Raw genomic sequence first — 17,801 nt, 5'->3', positions numbered from 1 at the left:
AGCCTCTTCTCCTCAAAAGGACTTCTGTAAATATCTTTCTGACTTTTATCTGATCTGATCCCCTTATGTCTGTGGGCTGAAAGGTCTGGAAATCTCCACTGTTGCCATTGATTCGGTTACTCCAAGGCCTATTCCTGATTTGCTGGGTTCCAATCTGTGCTGAACCATGCTTCATTCTCATACAGTTATAATAGGAGGCCAACCTTCTAATTTTTCTTGGGCTGGAAAATTGTTACATTCTGTCTGGGTTCTGGCTCTCCAGAATTTGAGTCAAGATTTGGAGGAGAGCTCAGGCAAGTTCCTGTCCTTATCCCATTATTTTGGCTCCATCTGCCTCCCGACCTGTTATTTTGCAAAGGAGTAGATTTAAGATATTTTCTCATCTCTTTTGAGGCCATTTTTATTTTTTATAATTTTAAAACATTCATTTTTTTTTATTATTTTCTGGTGGTTGTTCTCATTTGCATTGTTGAAATCATGTGTATTGTGTTTTTGTTTCTGCTTGATTTCTCTTTGTATTAGATCATATAAATTTTTACAGACTTCTCTGTTATTCATAAAGTAATATTTCATTATGTTCATGTACTACATATACCATTTCATAATCTATAAGTATCTATTTTGTTTCCAGTTTTTTGCTACTATAAAAAGGGTTGTTATAAATATTTTGGTGTATATGGGGCCTTTCTTCTTTGACTCTTTTGGGTTATAAAATATGGGGCCTTTCTTCTTTGACTCTTTTGGGTTATAAACTTAGTAGTGAAATCTGGATTTAAAAAGGGTATGGGTAGTTTAGTCATTTTATTTACATAATTCCAAATTACTTTCCAAGGTGCTAGTACTTATTCACAGAGCCATCAACAGTACACTCCTTTTCTATCTCCCTACAACTCTTCTAACATTAATCATTGTCATCATTTTCAGTTTGCAGGTTATTGGGTTAGACTTCAAAATTGTTTTGACTTGCCTTTTATTTATTATTTGGAGTACCTTTTCTTTTAGTTAAAAATTTCCACTTTTGAGAATTTCATTTTTATTGAGGTATGGCCTTAATAATTAAATGACAATTATTATATAGAGATATTTTTCATAACTTAAATAATATCAACATTTCTTTGAAGAAATAAAAGATCTAGAATATCAAGGGAAATAATGAAAAGAGTCAAGGAAAAGTGGAAAATAGCATTTCAAGATTTCAAAATCGGTATACCATAAAGCAGAAGTCATCAATATCATTTAGGTTAAATAAGGTTAAAGGTTAAGGTTAAAACCTTATTAGATTAATCCCCAAAGGAATTTCCCTTTCTCTTATTGCCTTTTCATTTTAGGATTATTGTATAAACATACTGTTGATTTTTGAGTTCACTTTGTAGGCTGAAACTTTGCTGAAGCTATTGTCTCAATTAACATTTTTGCTGGTTCCTTAGGATTTTCTAAGAAAGCCTTCATGACATCAGTAAATTGGGATAGTTTTATCTTCTCTTTTACACCTTTAATTCTTCCTCTTGTTTAATTGCTATTGCCAGATTTGGCTGAAGGTGGCTCAGTTTTGTTAGTTTTTCCAAGAAACCCCTCTAGGCACCCATTTTGTTTACTATTTCTGAGTTTTTATCTTATCTATTTCTCTTAATTCTCATCTCTTCTTTTGTGCTTATCTTAGATTTTTTCATTTATGGACTTTCTAAGTTTTAAAAATGCATATTCAGTTCATTAATCCTCTCCTTTTCTATTTTGTTAATGTATGTTTTTAGGGATATAATTTTTCCCCTGAGGACTGCTTTAGCTGCATCTCAGAGTTTTGGTATGTTGTTTCATCATTATAAATTTTTTTCATATAATTACTGTTTCCATGATTTGTTCTTTGACCCACTTACTATTTAGGATTTCATTGTTTAGTCTCCCTTTTGCCTCTGTCTTTAGTTTGTATTCCCTGAGCTCTTACTACTCTCCGGTTATAATTTGTAAAAGATGAATTTACTCTTTCTGTGTTTTTTATATTAATTTGCAATATCTTTTTGCCTTAATGCATGGTAAATTTTTGTACAAGTTCCATGTGGGTACTGAAAATCATGTTTGGTTTTTTTTTAAGCAGTCTCATTTAGAAAATACCAAATGTCTTTTAGCTCTAGTTTTTTTTTTTGTTTGTTTGTTTTCCATTTAAGCTCAATTCTATATCGTTCTTTTTTTTTTGTTTATTTTTCTGTTAGATTTGCCCATATCTGAGAGAGGAATTGCTTATGTCTTCTTGTAAATCTGTTAATTTTTCTTTTATGAATTTAGATGCTAAAGCACTTGGAGCATACAAATGTAATATTCATATCAGTTTGTTGTCTGGTTCTTTGCAGTATAATTTAGCTTCATTGTTTATCCTTTTTATGTTACAGATTTGTGCTTTGTAAGGTAGCATGATTACAGTTCCTGCTTTTTTTTTTTATTCACCTGGTGCTTAGTAAATTTTATTCCAGTCCTTAGTTTTTAATTCTCTGCTTTTGCTTTTAAATATATTTCTTATAATCAGGAAGTTGTGGAGTTTTTTGTTTTCTTACCTAATCTGTCCCTCATTTATCTCATAGAATTGTTTAATCCAGTCATATTTAAAGTTGGATTTACTTCCTCAATTTGGCATGTGTATTTGTGTAATATTTTTCCAAATTAGGATTTTATAGTATTTTGCTTAATGTACTTTAAAGTAATCCTATTTCTAGTCTTTTTATCTGATTTCCCGACCTCCCCCCTCTTTTCTGTTTATGATCTTTTTCTTTATTAATTCCTTTTTCACCCTTTTATCAATTGTCTTATCTTCCCTTTCTACTTCACTTAAATTATTGTTCCTTCCTCTCCTCCCCTTCGGTGTTTTGTTAGTTTAAAATTTTCATTTTCTGTGCCTTTTTCTAAAAGGATTGATTTATATTGTTCACTTCATTAATTTCCTTTTTTCTATTCTAGATTTTTATTTATTCTTTCATGCTTTGTATATATTATTACCTTGTAGATCTTTCCCTTCTCCCCTTTTTTTCTGTTGCAACTCATTCTTAGAAATAGCAGTACATGAAAAGGAAAACATAGAAGTATTGCTCCCATGATAGAAATTTTTCAGTGTCCCTGATTGTGTAGTCCATTAGATTACACTTGCAGGTTATGTTACCTTGGGTGATAATCTTGAGATCCTTAGCTCTTTGAAATATATTATTATATTTCTTTCTGTCATATTTAGTAGGTACCAAATACCCATTTGTTATTCAAATTTCTTTTTCTTTATATTTATATTCTCCTGGTGTCTTGAAGAATTTGTTGCTTGCCAGTGTAATTGTTTAACTTAGTTACAATCTGTCTTGGAGTTTATAACACACATTTTTGTTTTGTTTTCCTAAGGGCAATCTGTGGTTTCTTTCCAGTTGAACTTTGTATTCTGTGCTACTGTTTTTTTTGTTGTTGTTTTGTTTTGTTTGGTTTTGTTTTCATGATCATTATGTTTTGTCTTTTTTTAGAGATATGTGTTCTTGTAACATTATTACTTTTTGTTTCTCTTCCAGATTATCCTTCACTTTTGTGTATTTGTCTTCTTGGTCTCTTGTTTCTTCGGAAAGAATTTCAATTTTAAATTCAAATTTTTCATTTTTTTTTTTTTCTTCTTAGTTTTTTAAAATTAGTTTTAATTGATTGTTTTAAAAAAAATTTCCCTGCAGGTCATAAATTCTGCTTTCATAATTATTAGGTTTTTTTCTTGAGCCATTCAATTATCCTTATATAGATGTTCAGCTTGGAATTCCTCAGAGTCTTCTGCCTTATCAGCTGTTATTCATTTTCCTCCATCTTGCTATATTTATTCAGAGGTGTTTAGATTTGTTTAGTTATCCCGGAGGCTATCTTCTTTTCTGTTAATAATATTTTTCCTGTTGGTTTAATTGCTTAAGGTTTTTAATTGATTTTTTTTCCAAGATTTTTCATAATTACAGGTTTTTTTTCTTCCTTTATATCTCCCTATTGCTCATTTTCTGACTCCTTTTTAATGGTGATTTTCCCCAAGGACTGGAACTCAAAGCTGTAGCAACTATTTGTGAAGCATGGGAATTCACACAACTTGGCACCCTCTGTTCTTTGTTCTCTTGCTGATACTACAGCAGTATAGCAGGCATTCTGGCATCCCAAGCATAATCAGTTTCTGTTTTTTTGTAACTTTATCTCTGCCTCACGGGGCTGAGTATGAATAGATTTGAATTCTGTTGTTTTGCCATAGAATGATGCGATGAGACCCTGGACAGAGGAGTATGCTAGCAGAGATTTTCACACCAGCCAAAGAATTGTTCAGAGTCTCTCAGAGCACAAGTCTGTGCAAATTGCGAGAAATTAGAAGCTAGAGTGAATAAGTTAAGGATTAAGGGATTAGTTTCTTCAACTGTTAATTCATCATATTGTTTCTTTATTAGATTATCTGTGAAAACTTTATCTCTTTCTCATAATTTTTATTTTAAAGAGTTTTTTGGGGGAAATGTCTAGTTCTCTATCTTGTTAATCATAGGATTCAGACAAGAAACCCTTTACTTCAAACCTCCTGTTTTTCTGAGTTCCTTTTTCTTTTTCTTTTTCTTTTTTTTTTTTTTTTTTAAGGCAATTGGGATAAGTGACTTGCTCAGGATCACATTATTAGTAAATGTCTGAGACCTGATTTGAACCTCTGGTCTTCCTGTCTGTAGGGTAGGCGTTCTATCCACCTAGCTGTCCTTGCACTTTCCCCTTGCTGTCATCATCCTTTGGGGCATCCAGATTTACTCCCTCAGTGTTATTAGACTCAGCTACTCACTCCTCAACTCACTCCCACATATCTAAGCTATTTCAAAAGCTACATCTTTCTGTTTTCATAACTCCTATTTAAATCCCTTTCTTTCTGTTCCATTTCTAGGACCATCACTTTAGCTAGTGCTCTCATTATTTCTCTACTAGATTATTACAATGACTTCCTAATTGGTTTGTCTTCCTTAAGTCTTTTCACTTGCACAGGTCTGACTGTTACATATATTCTGTCTATTCAGTAAAATCCAATGATTCCTTGTTGCAACTAGGATCAAATACAAATTCTTCCACTTGGCTTTTAAAAGCTTTTCATGATCTGGACCCCTTGTTATGCATAATTCCCCTTCATTCACTCTGTAGTCCAGCCAAGTTAGCTTTACATTCTATTTCCTAATCCAGAGGTATGCATGAAATACACTAATCACTCTAAACTCTCTTGGTATCCCTAATTTCCTATAGAACCAGTTCAGTTCCATTACCATCTTGTGAATAAAATCTTTCTTAGTTCTCTTTTTCCTTCCCCCAACTACTTTTTCCTTTCCCATTACCACTATCAAGACTTTCTTATATTTGCTTTTCGTGTGTTTTGTGTCTACCTCTGTCACTGAAATGATAACACAGACTGCTTGAGGGCCTGTACTATTAATTCTTCTTTAGCCTCTTAAGTAGTAGGTGCTTAATAAATGCTTGTTGATTGGTTAAAGTGGGAAACTTGGCATTGATACTCTGTGATTTTGGGCAAAGGCTCAGGTCCTTTCTCTATGAAATAAAGGAGTATTAAGGTTTTATTTAGCATTTTATTCCTTTTTTGTATATTTGTCTTGTTGATCTAAAGATTTAAGTTTATATCAAAAAGAAAAAAAATTTTGGAAGGTTGGACCATATAGTGTAGAGGCAAGATTTGAGCAGTAGAAGTTGAAGTTCTGGCTCTGTTATTACTTTTCTTTTTGATGCAGGGTAGGTCACACGCTTCCTCACTTTGAGCTGCAGTTTCCTCTTCTATAAAATCTGGATCTCTAAGGTCACATCCATTCTTAAGTTTTCTTATGTTCTGTGTATCATTAACATCCTGTTGATGGTCCTTTGGGGAGCTGTGATTTGGGGGAGTTTTTTAGGTAGTAAGGTTGGAAGAGAATTCCTCTCATAGTCTGATTCTTTTTGTACAGCAAAATAATGGTTTGGTCATGTATACTTATTGTGTATCTAATTTATATTTTAATATATTTAACACCTACTGGTCATCCTGCCATCTGGGGGAGGGGGTGGGGAGTAAGAGGTGAAAAATTGGAACAAGAGGTTTGGCAATTGTTAATGCTGTAAAGTTACCCATGCATATAACCTGTAAATAAAAGGCTATTAAATAAATAGAAAAAAAAAAAAGAGAATTCCTCTCATACATTGCTACCAGTCCTAATGCCCTTAGCTTTTCAGATTTAAGATATAAAGCTGATAGCAGGCTCACCCTTTGATATTGACAACAATAATATTATGAGGGAATTCTCTTTTGGAAAAAGCAGCTAGTTAAAACATCTGTGTGAGACAGCTTAAATATAGTTCTAAATAGAGACGAGGTTCAAATATATGATTTGGGAGCCTTTCCCAAAATACCATCAAGTGACCTTGAAATATATACCCTCAGGAGTAGAGAAAAATAGCCAACCCTATGTTAGGCACTTGGTAGAAATACAAAGATTAATTATGAATCATACTGTTTTCATGGAGTTTATAGTCTAGGAGGTAGAGTAAGGTACACAGATAAAAAGTTTATTTTATATTTATGTTGTTGCAACAGTACTAAGTGCTATATTACCAATCTATCATTGGGGGATGAAGGAAGACTTCATGGAGGAAAATGGCACTTGAATTGGGCTTTAAAGGATAGGGAAGGATTTGGCAGCCAAGGGGAGAGAATTAGTTGGTTTGTGGGGAGCATAAGGTAAGAATAGAGAATTATATGGAGAGGGGTGAGTTAAGTTCTTCAAAATAAATCCATCCTTAGTAAATAGATTTTGAATGGGAAGGTCCATTTGCACCAACTCCCTTGTTTTTATCAGTGATAGAAATGTCCTGAGAAGCAGACAATTTTTCCCAAATCACATAGTAAGAATCCAAAGAGAAATCTGAATTTCTGATCTCTGACTTTAGAGGTAGCACTGTGACTTGTTGGATCCAATGAAAGAATTCTTGTTTAGGTTTTATTATTTGAGGGAGACAAATCTTTGCAGATATTGGAGGGAAAACAGGACACCAAGCTTCTGGTGATCTCCCTCTCCTGAATTCCTCTAGCCCTTGTTTACAACACCCTTTAGCATTTAATCTTGTAACAGCCTTAGCTGGTTAGTTTGTATCTTAGATTGATCTGTTGTTACAGGGGTTTATCTTATCTCCACACCTAGGACTAGGACGATATTCCCTTGTGGTCTCTTAGACTGCCTTTCCTGAGATTGGCACTCTGGAAAGGTTTGTTGAATATTGATAGCAGTTACATAGATAGTGTTTCCCCTTTATGTGTGTGGTCTCATTTGAGATTCTCTTACTCTATAAGGTAGATACTATAAGTATAATTTAAACTGAATCTCAAAGAAGTTAAAAGATTTTTTCAGGGTCAAATGGTTCTAGTGTGCCAGACTTGGGCTTTGAACCCAACTCTGAGAATAGCTTCCAGAATAGCATATTTTCTACTCTCTCATGATGCTTCTCATTGTTGAATAGAAAATTACCAATGCTATAGAAGATGAAGAAAATCAGAAGTGAAGTACTTTTCTCAGAAAAAGGAGGGTGTAACTTGCTCTTCCTAGCACATACTTAATTTTTGCAAATCAGAAAGAGCTTGAGGATTGGGGAGATGCCTTAGGGAAATTATAGCACAACTTGGCCTATTACTTTGAACATAATAAGCCTCTATAAATGTTGAATGAATGAATGAATGAATGAGGATCTGCTCTTGATAAATCCATCTAGCCCTAAGCAAATTACCAGCAGTTTTCTGATCCATCAATCAGGCAGACATTTATTAAATGCTTACTCTCTGTCAGAGTATGTACAGTGTTCTAGGTATACAGAGGTAAAAGAAACAGTTCTTGACCTGAAAGTGTTTACATTCTATATTGGGGGAGACAGCATCATCATAAATACATTCATCCTTTCCACATCACAGGGTTTAGGTGTAATGCCGGAGAAACTGAGCAAGACAGAGATTAGAGACCAATTTAATAGTTTATTAAATGGAGAGATTTATTGGGACCAAATGGATCCATGGTTGGTCCTGGGGCCGAATGAGATTATCGTCTCAGAATCCAGCCCTGAATATCAGGACAGCAAGATTTTTTTTATAGGATAACAAGAACAATGACATAATGGGGGAGGTACCTGGATGGGGCTAACTTAATGGGGGAGGCACCTAGGATGACACAGTGGAGGGAGGTACTGGAGAGGTTACTGATATTCTAATGATGTCTAAAATGGATAGACCTTTATCCTGTCAAACATTAAGAAGGAATGATTATAGCCTAAAGATACAAAACCTTTATCTCATCAAACTTTAAGAGGGAAAGGTTATAACTTAAGGCAGAGTAACTAAAAGGGACAATTAGAGAAACTGGGTCAGGACATTAAAAGGGAACTGTGGCATAACATTGCCCTGTGATTTGAAAGATCTATTCAGAGTAAAATTTTTTTGTCTTTTCATACCAGAAAAGAAGTCTGACAATTTTTTTTCTTTTATGAGGTGTTGGCAGGACATTATTATAAAATTTGGGTTAAGTATATCATCGTAAATTCTGTGTCTGCTGGCTTCCAAGTGTCATCTTTGGCTTCTGCAAAACTCCCCCCAAATTTCCCTTTAATTTCTTATGTCAATATTCTATATGTTGAAACCTTGAAGGGGAATGTCTTGATTTGGAAGGATAATAGTAAATATGTATCATAATTATGGGCTTATTGGGAGTTGGTGCAGGGTGGAGAGAAGTCAGAAAAAGCCTGATGAAAGAGGTGATGTCTCACTCAGCTGGACTTTTAAGGAAATGAGGGGTTATAGTAAATGTAGATAAGGAGACATTCTAGGCATAGAAGATAGTATTTCAGGGCACAGAGAAGGAACTGGAAAATGTGAGGAACATATTGTAAGAGGCTCTAGCTGTCTGGACAGTAGAATTCATATGAAGAGAAAGAATCTAGAACAATCTTGGAAAGAACCAAATAGTGAAGGGCTTTAAATGATAGAGGAGTGAAATGCCAAAGAAACTGAGCAAGACAAGAGATTAGAGACCAATTCAATAGTTTATTAAATGGAGAGAAATACTGGGACCAATGGATCCATGTTGATCCCAGGGATAGACAAGACCATCATCTTAAAGAGTCTAGCCCCAAGTATCTGAGCAGTGAGCTTTTTATGCAATAACAAGAACAATGACATAATGGAGGAACCTAGGTGGGAATAACCTAATGGAGGGAGGTTACTGATATTCTAATGACATCTAAAACGGATAAACCTTTATCTTGCCAAACATTAAGAAGGAATGTCTATAAAACCTTTATCTCAAACATTAAGAGGGAAAGTTTATAACCTAAGGCCGAATAACTAAATAGGACAATTGGAGGAACTGGGTCACCACATTAAAAGGGAACTTTGGCATAACAAGGAGTATGTATTTTATTTCAGAAGTAATAAGGAGTTCCAGAATTTATTCATCAGGCAAGTAACATGATAAGCCTTATTTTACTAGGGTTTGGAGGATGGACAGAAGGGGACAGGGCCTGAGACCAGGAGATCATTTAGGAGATTGGTAATCAGATAAGGGGGACTATGAAGTTGTAAACCTTGAGATTTGGAAGGATGTTGGGTCATTTGACAGAAGTATATATACAAAAGTATGTATATATTCCATTTTTGGAAGTGGTATATATTTGTGGGAAAAGAGAATTCATTTTGTCTTGGACAAATAATTATAATAGTGGTTGACATTTACATAGTGCTTTACATATATTATCTCATTCATTCTCATCACAGCCATGGGAGAGAGTAGGTAAATAGCACAAGCATTATGTACTGTGGGTATTTTTATTTTGGTTTGGACCTTCATTCTGGAAGTGTGTTGAGCATGGAGATTAAGAATGGTTTTTCCCAAAGTCACACAGAGTGTGATATATGTGACTGTTTCCTCTCTGCCATGTTCTGCCTTTCTCAACATGAGACAATGTGTAGTAAATAGAAACTTTATTGTAGAAATCAGAGGAGAGAGAGATCAGTGGAGCCTGGCATAGTTGGGGAAATCTTCCTGGAAGGGATGGGCTGTGATCAGGATCTTGTAAAATAGAAAGACTTGAATAAGCAGGGACTCTTTGGAGCAGCAATAATCACATTCTGCCTTGCAGCTGCCCTTATATTGCATTAAAAAGTTTGTACACTTGACATGTTATTTTATCCTGTGATATTTTATTAGGGTATGATATGATATATATTATATATGATATTATTATTTTCAGTTTACAGAGGAGGAAAACTGAGGCAAATAAAGTGATTTGCCCAGAATCACACAGCTAGTAAATGTCTGAGGTAGGATTTCAATTTAGGATTTCTACTCTAATCTAATCTAGAGCCAGTGAATGTTGTATCTACTTCTTCACACATTGCACTTTTGTGGTTTTGATGAGATTTTTAATATTGTTTTGGACCAAGAGAAACTAAAGAATCCATCCCTGAAGCAAATAGGCAGAAGGTTCTGATAGAGATCAGTTCAGTTCCATGGTCCCACCCTCTGGGGAGGTGGTTCATTCTGAAATCCAAGTTATATCAAACCCCTAAGGCCCACCCTCTGTAGAGGTTTCAAGCAATCTCACTTTGCCACACCCTGTCAAAAATTCCAGTTTTGTCACTGAGGTTAAATTTTCCCTATAAATCCTACTTGTAGGCTAGCCCATGCTTGCCCCCTTCCTTTGGGTCAGCCCACCATGGCACTCTGCCTTTTTCCTTACCTTTCCCCCCCATGCCACGTATATCTTCTCTCCCCCTCCCCCCAACTCCATTTTGCTTCTCAACCCCACTTCTTTCAGGATTTAGCCTGAGGGCTATGCTAAGGGCATCCCCCAATTTCATAGAATGCTATCTTTCTGAGTTTCTGTGAGTCTCACTGAAGAACTTTTTCTTTCATATGCTCCCTCACTCTATTTCATATTCTCTTCTACTTCTCCATTCCTACTATCTTCAGTTCCCCATCCAATGTATTTTAGGTGAGCTTGAATTTATACCTTCAGAGTTCCAAACACAGCTTTCTTTCATTCGTTCAGGCTCCTTCTTTCTGGACTTCAGTTTTCTCATTTATAAAATGGGGATTATAATTGGAGTTCTCTGTCTCTGGGTTTATTTGGGGATGGCATGAAGTAGCAGGTGCTGGCCTCACCCCCCCACCCCCCAGGGGAAGGTTGTTTTCGTTTAAGACTGTAAAACACTAGGGAGGTGTGTGCTCTGCTTTTATACCAAATAAAACTGAAATCCTCTCTTTCTTCCCCACTTTCAGACAGTCTGTAGAGACAGATTCAGTCCCCTAATCCGAGGGAGGAAACAGGTGTCTAGGCCAAGACTGGCAGGAGGGAAATATTTGCATGGGACAGAAAAGTCCCCTGATGCTTTGGTTTCTCAGATCAGCACTTTTCTCACTTTCCCCATCTAAAATTAGAGACAATTTGAGTGCTTTTGAAAGTAAAGGTGCCCAGATTCCAATGGAGGCTTTGCTCCTTCTTGCATATTCAGGACCCTAGATATGACTGCATTGTTCCAGAATTAGGAGAGAAGTGCCCCCACAAAGCCCACCAAGGAAGGATAATGAGTGAGTCACCCTTTCATTAACACTCATTAGAGTTTATTGAGCTTCCCTGGATTTCCCCTCAAATGATCTGCTCTGTGAGAGATAGACTTAAGATTGGAGTCAGAAAATCTGGTTTCAAATACCTCATTCACTAATGTATGTTACTTTCCTTTCTTTCTTTCTTGTTTTTTCCAAAAACTTTTAATCTTTTTTTTTCAATTACATGTAAAAGAAATGTCAAGATTTTAAAAATTTTTGAGTTACAAATTTTCTTCTTCCCTCTTTCCTTTCTTTCCTCCTAGAGAAAGTAAGCAGTTTGATTTAAATTATGCATGTGCAGTCATGCAAATCCTTACTTTCTTCATATGTAAAATGAAGAGTGTTTATTTGACTTAAATAACTTTAGAGTCTGTGGCTATCAAAATTTCAGTGACTTTACACAAGTCCCAATGCCTTGGGATATCATAATCATATATATTCCCTTCATAGGATTATTTCAAGGATTAGATGACTAAGTGGATATCAAAGAACATAAAGAAGTCTACAGGTTCCTTTAGTCATTACCATGTGGAGTGAAAGGGAAGTGGCTAAGTTTCAGGTCAGTTTGCTAGAATGCTTTAGACTTGATTCTGTAGGATTTGGGGAATCATTGTTGATGGGTTTTGACCCTTTGGTCAATGATGTGACCAGGAATGGTGTGATGGTTTAGAAATTATCTCTATCAATCACCTTGAATAGGACTGATACTGAAATTTCATGAAAAGAAGATCCTTTCCAAATTCAGAGGTGTGAGACCCAGATCAAAGGCATTGGCCTTCCTGAAACTATTTTCCAGCACACACAGACCGTTCTTTTTTTGAAGGGATTCTTTTGTTTTGTAACCAGTAAATTGATTACATTTTAGGTGGGCAATTAATCATCTCACACTGTTCTCTTAGAATCATATAATATTGAAGGTCATCTACTCTAGCCCCCTCATTTTATAGGTGAGGAAGCTTGACACAACTGGTAGATGAGCTAGGCTTTCTGAGTCCCAGGATATCCTATTGCCTCTTGTTCTTATTTTTTTCTGTATATCTTATCTCCTTCACAAAGATTGGGAACTCCCTAAAGGTAAATCATCTCTTTTCTCCAGTACTTGGTGTTGCCCTATACAAATAACAATAAATATTAATATTTGCAGAATTGAGCCATCTGCAGGCCAAAAGTCCACGCTCCTCCACTATTGTGGAGAGAGGTTATTATCCATTCTTGAAACATTATCCAGTGAAATATCTTTTCCTTGGGAGACCAAGTTAGGAGAAGAGAATAACACATAGGACTGTTTCTGGATTATTTTGGTCTGGGAAAAGATAGATTAGTTCTAGAGATAATAGCACATTTAAGGCCTCAAATCTCCTGCCTTGGATTTTATATTCTACCTAATACTTTTTTTTTTTTCTCTGAACAATGAGTTCAGAATAGATTATTATTAATATTTTATTTCTGTTATTTACTGTGTATGTTTTGGAGGAATGAGGCCTTTTATGTCATTTCTCTAACATAGGAGAGTGAAGTAGTAGGAAAGTCACAGGGCTGGGGGAGTGGGAGGGGGGAGTGTTTCAGTATTTGGCTGCTGTTCACTCCTTATTTGAGCTTCTCTTGTATAGTTTTGCCTGGCTGGATCCTACCTGTTTGGCCAATGAGTGATGGGAAAGAACAACTCATTTTGGTTTGGAATATTTTGTATGACCATGTTTAAGTGCCTAACAATGCTCATGTAACTTGTTAGAGAGCTGGGTATTTGGAGCAATTGCCAGACTACCATCAGAGCTTCAGGTAAAATCCATTGTACATCTTGGGAGTTATTAAGTCAGAACAGGGGGCTTTGGGAGACAGATTAGAATGGATCATAGGGGTGCCTGAATGTTAATGCTGGGCCTTCTCAGAGCTATTTGCAAACATTAGTTATATAGTCTCTGACTGATAAGTCCAGTTGTGAGTCCCCTGAGAAGCCCACCTTGATTTTATAGATATTGTCTCTTTGTGTCACTGACTGGGGTTTTCCTTGGAGCATGGGATTATAGATTTAGAGTTAGAAAAGACCCCAGAGGCTATCTTATTCAGGCTTCTTATTTTAAAGATGAGGAAACTGAGGCCTAAGAAGATTTATATGGCTTGCCCAAGTTCACATGGGTAGTATACCTCAGCGGCAAGATTTGGACCCAGATTCTCTGGCCCTAAAGCCAGAGCTAAAGCTTTATGGTTTTTCCACTATAATGTGATAGTTTCCTTTTCGCACTGATTGAGCAAATAGTGAAATTTGGAGAGTTGTAATAATTTAAATTTTGGAAGAGGGTCCAAGATTTTGAGAGTTAGAAGGAGCTTAAGAGTTTAATAATTAATTTTATAGAGTAAAAAAATAAGACCTAGAGAAGTGACTTATCCAAAGAAAGATAGTTTAAGGAGAAGATTTGAGATATGAATCTGGGACTTCCAAAAAGCAGGATATAAAGAAGGGATAGTGGCATGCCTCTGTATTATAATACAGAAGTTCTTAGTTAGGCTCCATGAGCTCATTTTTTAAATTGGTAACTTTATTTCAATCTGTTTGATTTCCTTGATAATCCTATGTATGCATTTAAGATCATACTTCTCAGGAAGGAATCTGAAAAGCAGTCGGACACAAAAAACATTAAGAATCTCTTCTTGAAGATGTGAGTAATAGTCAATTGTGGGACTTTTCTCCAACTCAATATTGCCAGTTATGAGTTAATCACCATTCCAGGTGCAGCTGAGAAAATTTCACAGCTGTCTTTTAGAGAATAAGGCCCTGTACTCTATAGAATTTACTTTTCTGCTTGTGAGGTCAGAGGGGAAGAAACCCAAAGGGCAAGACTAGTCTAAATCTGGGCGTTCCTTAGAGCATCAGGTGAGACCTCCCTCTTGTGACATGCTTGTGACACATCTTGGGAGGTAAGTGCTACTTCTGCCCTATGTTTATAAGAACTAGAGTGTAGAGAGGTTGGGAGGGAGAGGCACAAGTGGCTTTATTCTGAATACACTTTGGAAACAATTTGGGCAGGGGAAGGGATGTGGATAATAGAGATGAGTGGTTCTTGGGTAGGGAGTGGTGCTAGAGACTTAGTGACACAGGAAAACTTATGGGGCCAAAGTAGAGTCAGGATAGGTTTCTTCTTTCACTGAGTCTTAGAGTGAGGGTGCTAGTCATGGTGAGGGACTGATATTTAGTCACATCATGTTTTCTAATTAGTTAATCTTAAAATATCGGGAAGAATTGAGGAGTCCTTTGGATCATAGAGCAGAATTGATAAACCAAAAGTCCCTACTCTCATACATCTATTTTTGTTTTCAATTGAACAGTGAATCACAGTAATGTGTATATATAATTTATCAATAAGACACTTGTATATTATAAGCAAGTACGCAAATATTTTTACTAATGGGATGTGTAGTCAAAAAAGTTTTTGAGCCTTAAAGAGGGCATCAAAAGCCCTGTGTTCTGCCTCTGGCTCTGTGACTCTGGTCAAGTTAGTTCTATGCAAAGTTTGTGACCCTTTTGTTTTACATCTATTCTTGGGATCTCTGTTTTTCTCCCTTTCCCTGAAGTGGGAGTGGGCAGAAATTAGACCAGAATCATCTTTCAGGATGTTCTGGTTCAGTGAGATCTCCTCCTGTCTTTGACTTTGATTTCTGACTCTTTATATGGCCTGAGAGTCCTTCACATTCTAGATTTCCAGAGGAGTTACTGGGATTAAGGGGGAGAATCTAGTAATTATTTTCACGATTGTCCCATCTTTTCTGTACTTGTAAACTGTTCTTTGCTCTGCACCTTATTAATTTATTCTTTTTTTCCCTCCTTTCACCCCCACCACCATCCCCAAACGGGCTTAAGAAAGGATATATTTATGTATACATATGCAGGTATACACACACACACACACACACACACACACACCACCCCCACCTGCACACACGCATATCTTTTCTATTCCTGCTAACTCTTGCTTTAATTCCTGCTCTTTAAATTGTCTTGCTATTACTTAGCCTTCCCCAATCCAGGATACTTCCCTTGTCTTCTTCCCTCACCCTTTGCTTCCTTATCCAGTCATCTCTTCCCCCTCATTTCTCTATGGATTTTGGAGGATGCTATACCTTTCATGGTATGTATATAGCGTTGCCTATTTAACTCATTTCCACTGGGAGTAGGTGTTCAGAACTATTAGCTTTCCTCCTCCCTCTTAATGCCTCTGTGTCTGTTCTTTCTCTGTACATAATTTGTGTAACATGATTACTATTTTTAACCTTAACTCTGCCCCAATCTTTCTTTTGAGGTCTCCTGTTGTTGATGTCAATCTTAAACATATGGTATATATTTCCCATGTAAAAAAAATGTTTGTCCATGTTGAAATCCTTGAAATTGATTTTTGATATTGGCTCTTATATATTAAATTTTCTATTAAGTTCAAAGACCTGAAAATCTGCAAGTTCATTGAATGTCCTTTTTTTCCCTCATTCAATATTATAGATATTTTTGCTGTATATGAACTAGGTTACAGGCCTAGTTCTTTTGATTTGTCGGTAGATATGATTTCAGGACCTGTGGCCTTTTATTGTGGCTGCTGATAAGTCCTGTACAATTTTAATTATAGTTCCAGCTTATTTGAATTACTTTTTTTCTTGTTTCTTGCAAAATTTTCTCTTTGATGCGGGTTTTTTTTTTTAATTTGGCAATAATATTCTTATATGTTGTCCACAAAGAATCTTGAGGTGGTAATCAGTGGATTTTTTCTATTTCTACTCTCTCCTCATGTTTTATCATTCCAGAACAATTTTCTTGGATTATTTTTTGCATTTATGTATCAAAGTTCTTTTTTTGGTCACAACTTTCAGGCAGTTCAGTTCTTAACATTTTCTCTTCTTGATCTGTTGGTTTTCTTATGTTTCACATTTTGTTCTATTTTTTCATTCTTTATAATTTGTTTTGTTATTTCTTATTTTTCATAACTTCACTGGCTTCCCCTTTCCCAATTCTAATTTAAAAAAACAAGTTTTCTACTTTGAGACTCTGTATCTCATTTTCTAGTTGGTTAACTTTTTTTCCCACAATCTTGTTTTTATTGGATGGTTTTCAGTCAGTTATTTGTTTGTTTTCTTTTTTCCTCAATATCTCATTTTGATTTTAAAAGTTCTATGAATTCTTTCTGAGCAGGGAGCCATTTTACATTACTCTTTGGGGCAGAAGCTTCTTTTACTTCACTGTCCTCTGAAGATGAAACTGGGTCTTCCCTATTCTCATAGTAAGTTTCTATGATGGGACTCACTTCTTTGCCAATTCATTTTTTAAAAAAAATAAGTAGTATTAGTATAAGCACCTCTAATTCTTGGTGGGTGATGGTTCTTTAAGATTACCTTCAACTCTCCCCTCTGACCTTGAACCCCAAACCAAGATCTCTACCTTCCAGCAAGTGCCGGCAGTCAGCAGTTTCCTTGCTCCACTGACTCTGCACTCATGAGTGTGCTAGTTCCTTCTTGCCCAGGACCACATCTCTGCAGCACAGCTGGGATTGGCATTCCAATCTGCCAAGTTTCACTCAGTTTTTCTGGTCTCAGACCTTATAAATTTTCCAGGAAATGAAAGTTTCTGTGGTTCCTCCTGAAGCTCCAGCCACTTGGTGTTTCTGAGGAGCTAACCCAGAGGTGTTTGTACTTCACAGGGATTTGGCCGGGGGTCTTTCTTCAGATCTTCTCAGGTGTACCTGGAGGACCCCTGTTCTGCCCCAAGTCTTCTTGATTTTTCACCACTTTATATTCTCCTGAGGCACAAATTTGTTCTATTTGTGGGGGAAATCTGGAGAGCTTGAAATTTAGCAACTAGTCCTTCATCTTCCAGAATCCTCCCGAAGGTTTTGAATATTGGTCAGGTAAATTCCATGGGAATAACTAGTAAGAAGCACTGTGATGATAGCTAAAGAGCAGGAAGATTAGGTTTTAGCCCTACTCTTGATAAATACTGTCTGTGTGACCCTGGGCAAATCACTTAACAGTGTTAGTTACTTTTTCTGAGATGGCAGGTTGCAAGCAAGTATTATCATCTAGATGGAGCCTCCTCACTGTAGTGCTTTACACTCCTGAGATCAGAGGTTTAGGCTAACCAGCTAAATAAGCATACAAGAACTTTAGCCACACTGTAGGACTGTCAGTAGG

General features: G+C 36.1%; 1 protein-coding gene across 8 annotated transcripts in view; it reads left to right on the top strand.

The window, feature by feature from the left end:
• Positions 1-17,801, top strand: part of JADE2 (jade family PHD finger 2) — a 197,526-nt gene that overhangs the window by 35,002 nt on the left and 144,723 nt on the right. Inside the window, exon 4 of one of the 8 annotated variants that reach the window (XM_031953040.1) lies at positions 1,752-1,801. The exons of the other annotated variants lie outside the window; for them this stretch is intronic. The gene's annotated coding sequence lies outside the window, so the exon portion shown is untranslated. The remainder of the gene's footprint in view (positions 1-1,751; positions 1,802-17,801) is intronic. 8 annotated transcript variants of the gene reach the window in all.

This window comes from Sarcophilus harrisii, chromosome 2 (assembly GCF_902635505.1).
Source record: "Sarcophilus harrisii chromosome 2, mSarHar1.11, whole genome shotgun sequence".
In the NCBI taxonomy this organism is placed as follows: Eukaryota; Metazoa; Chordata; class Mammalia; order Dasyuromorphia; family Dasyuridae; genus Sarcophilus; species Sarcophilus harrisii.
Note: the sequence above shows the minus strand (reverse complement) of the source record. Positions and strands in the feature narration are given on the sequence as shown.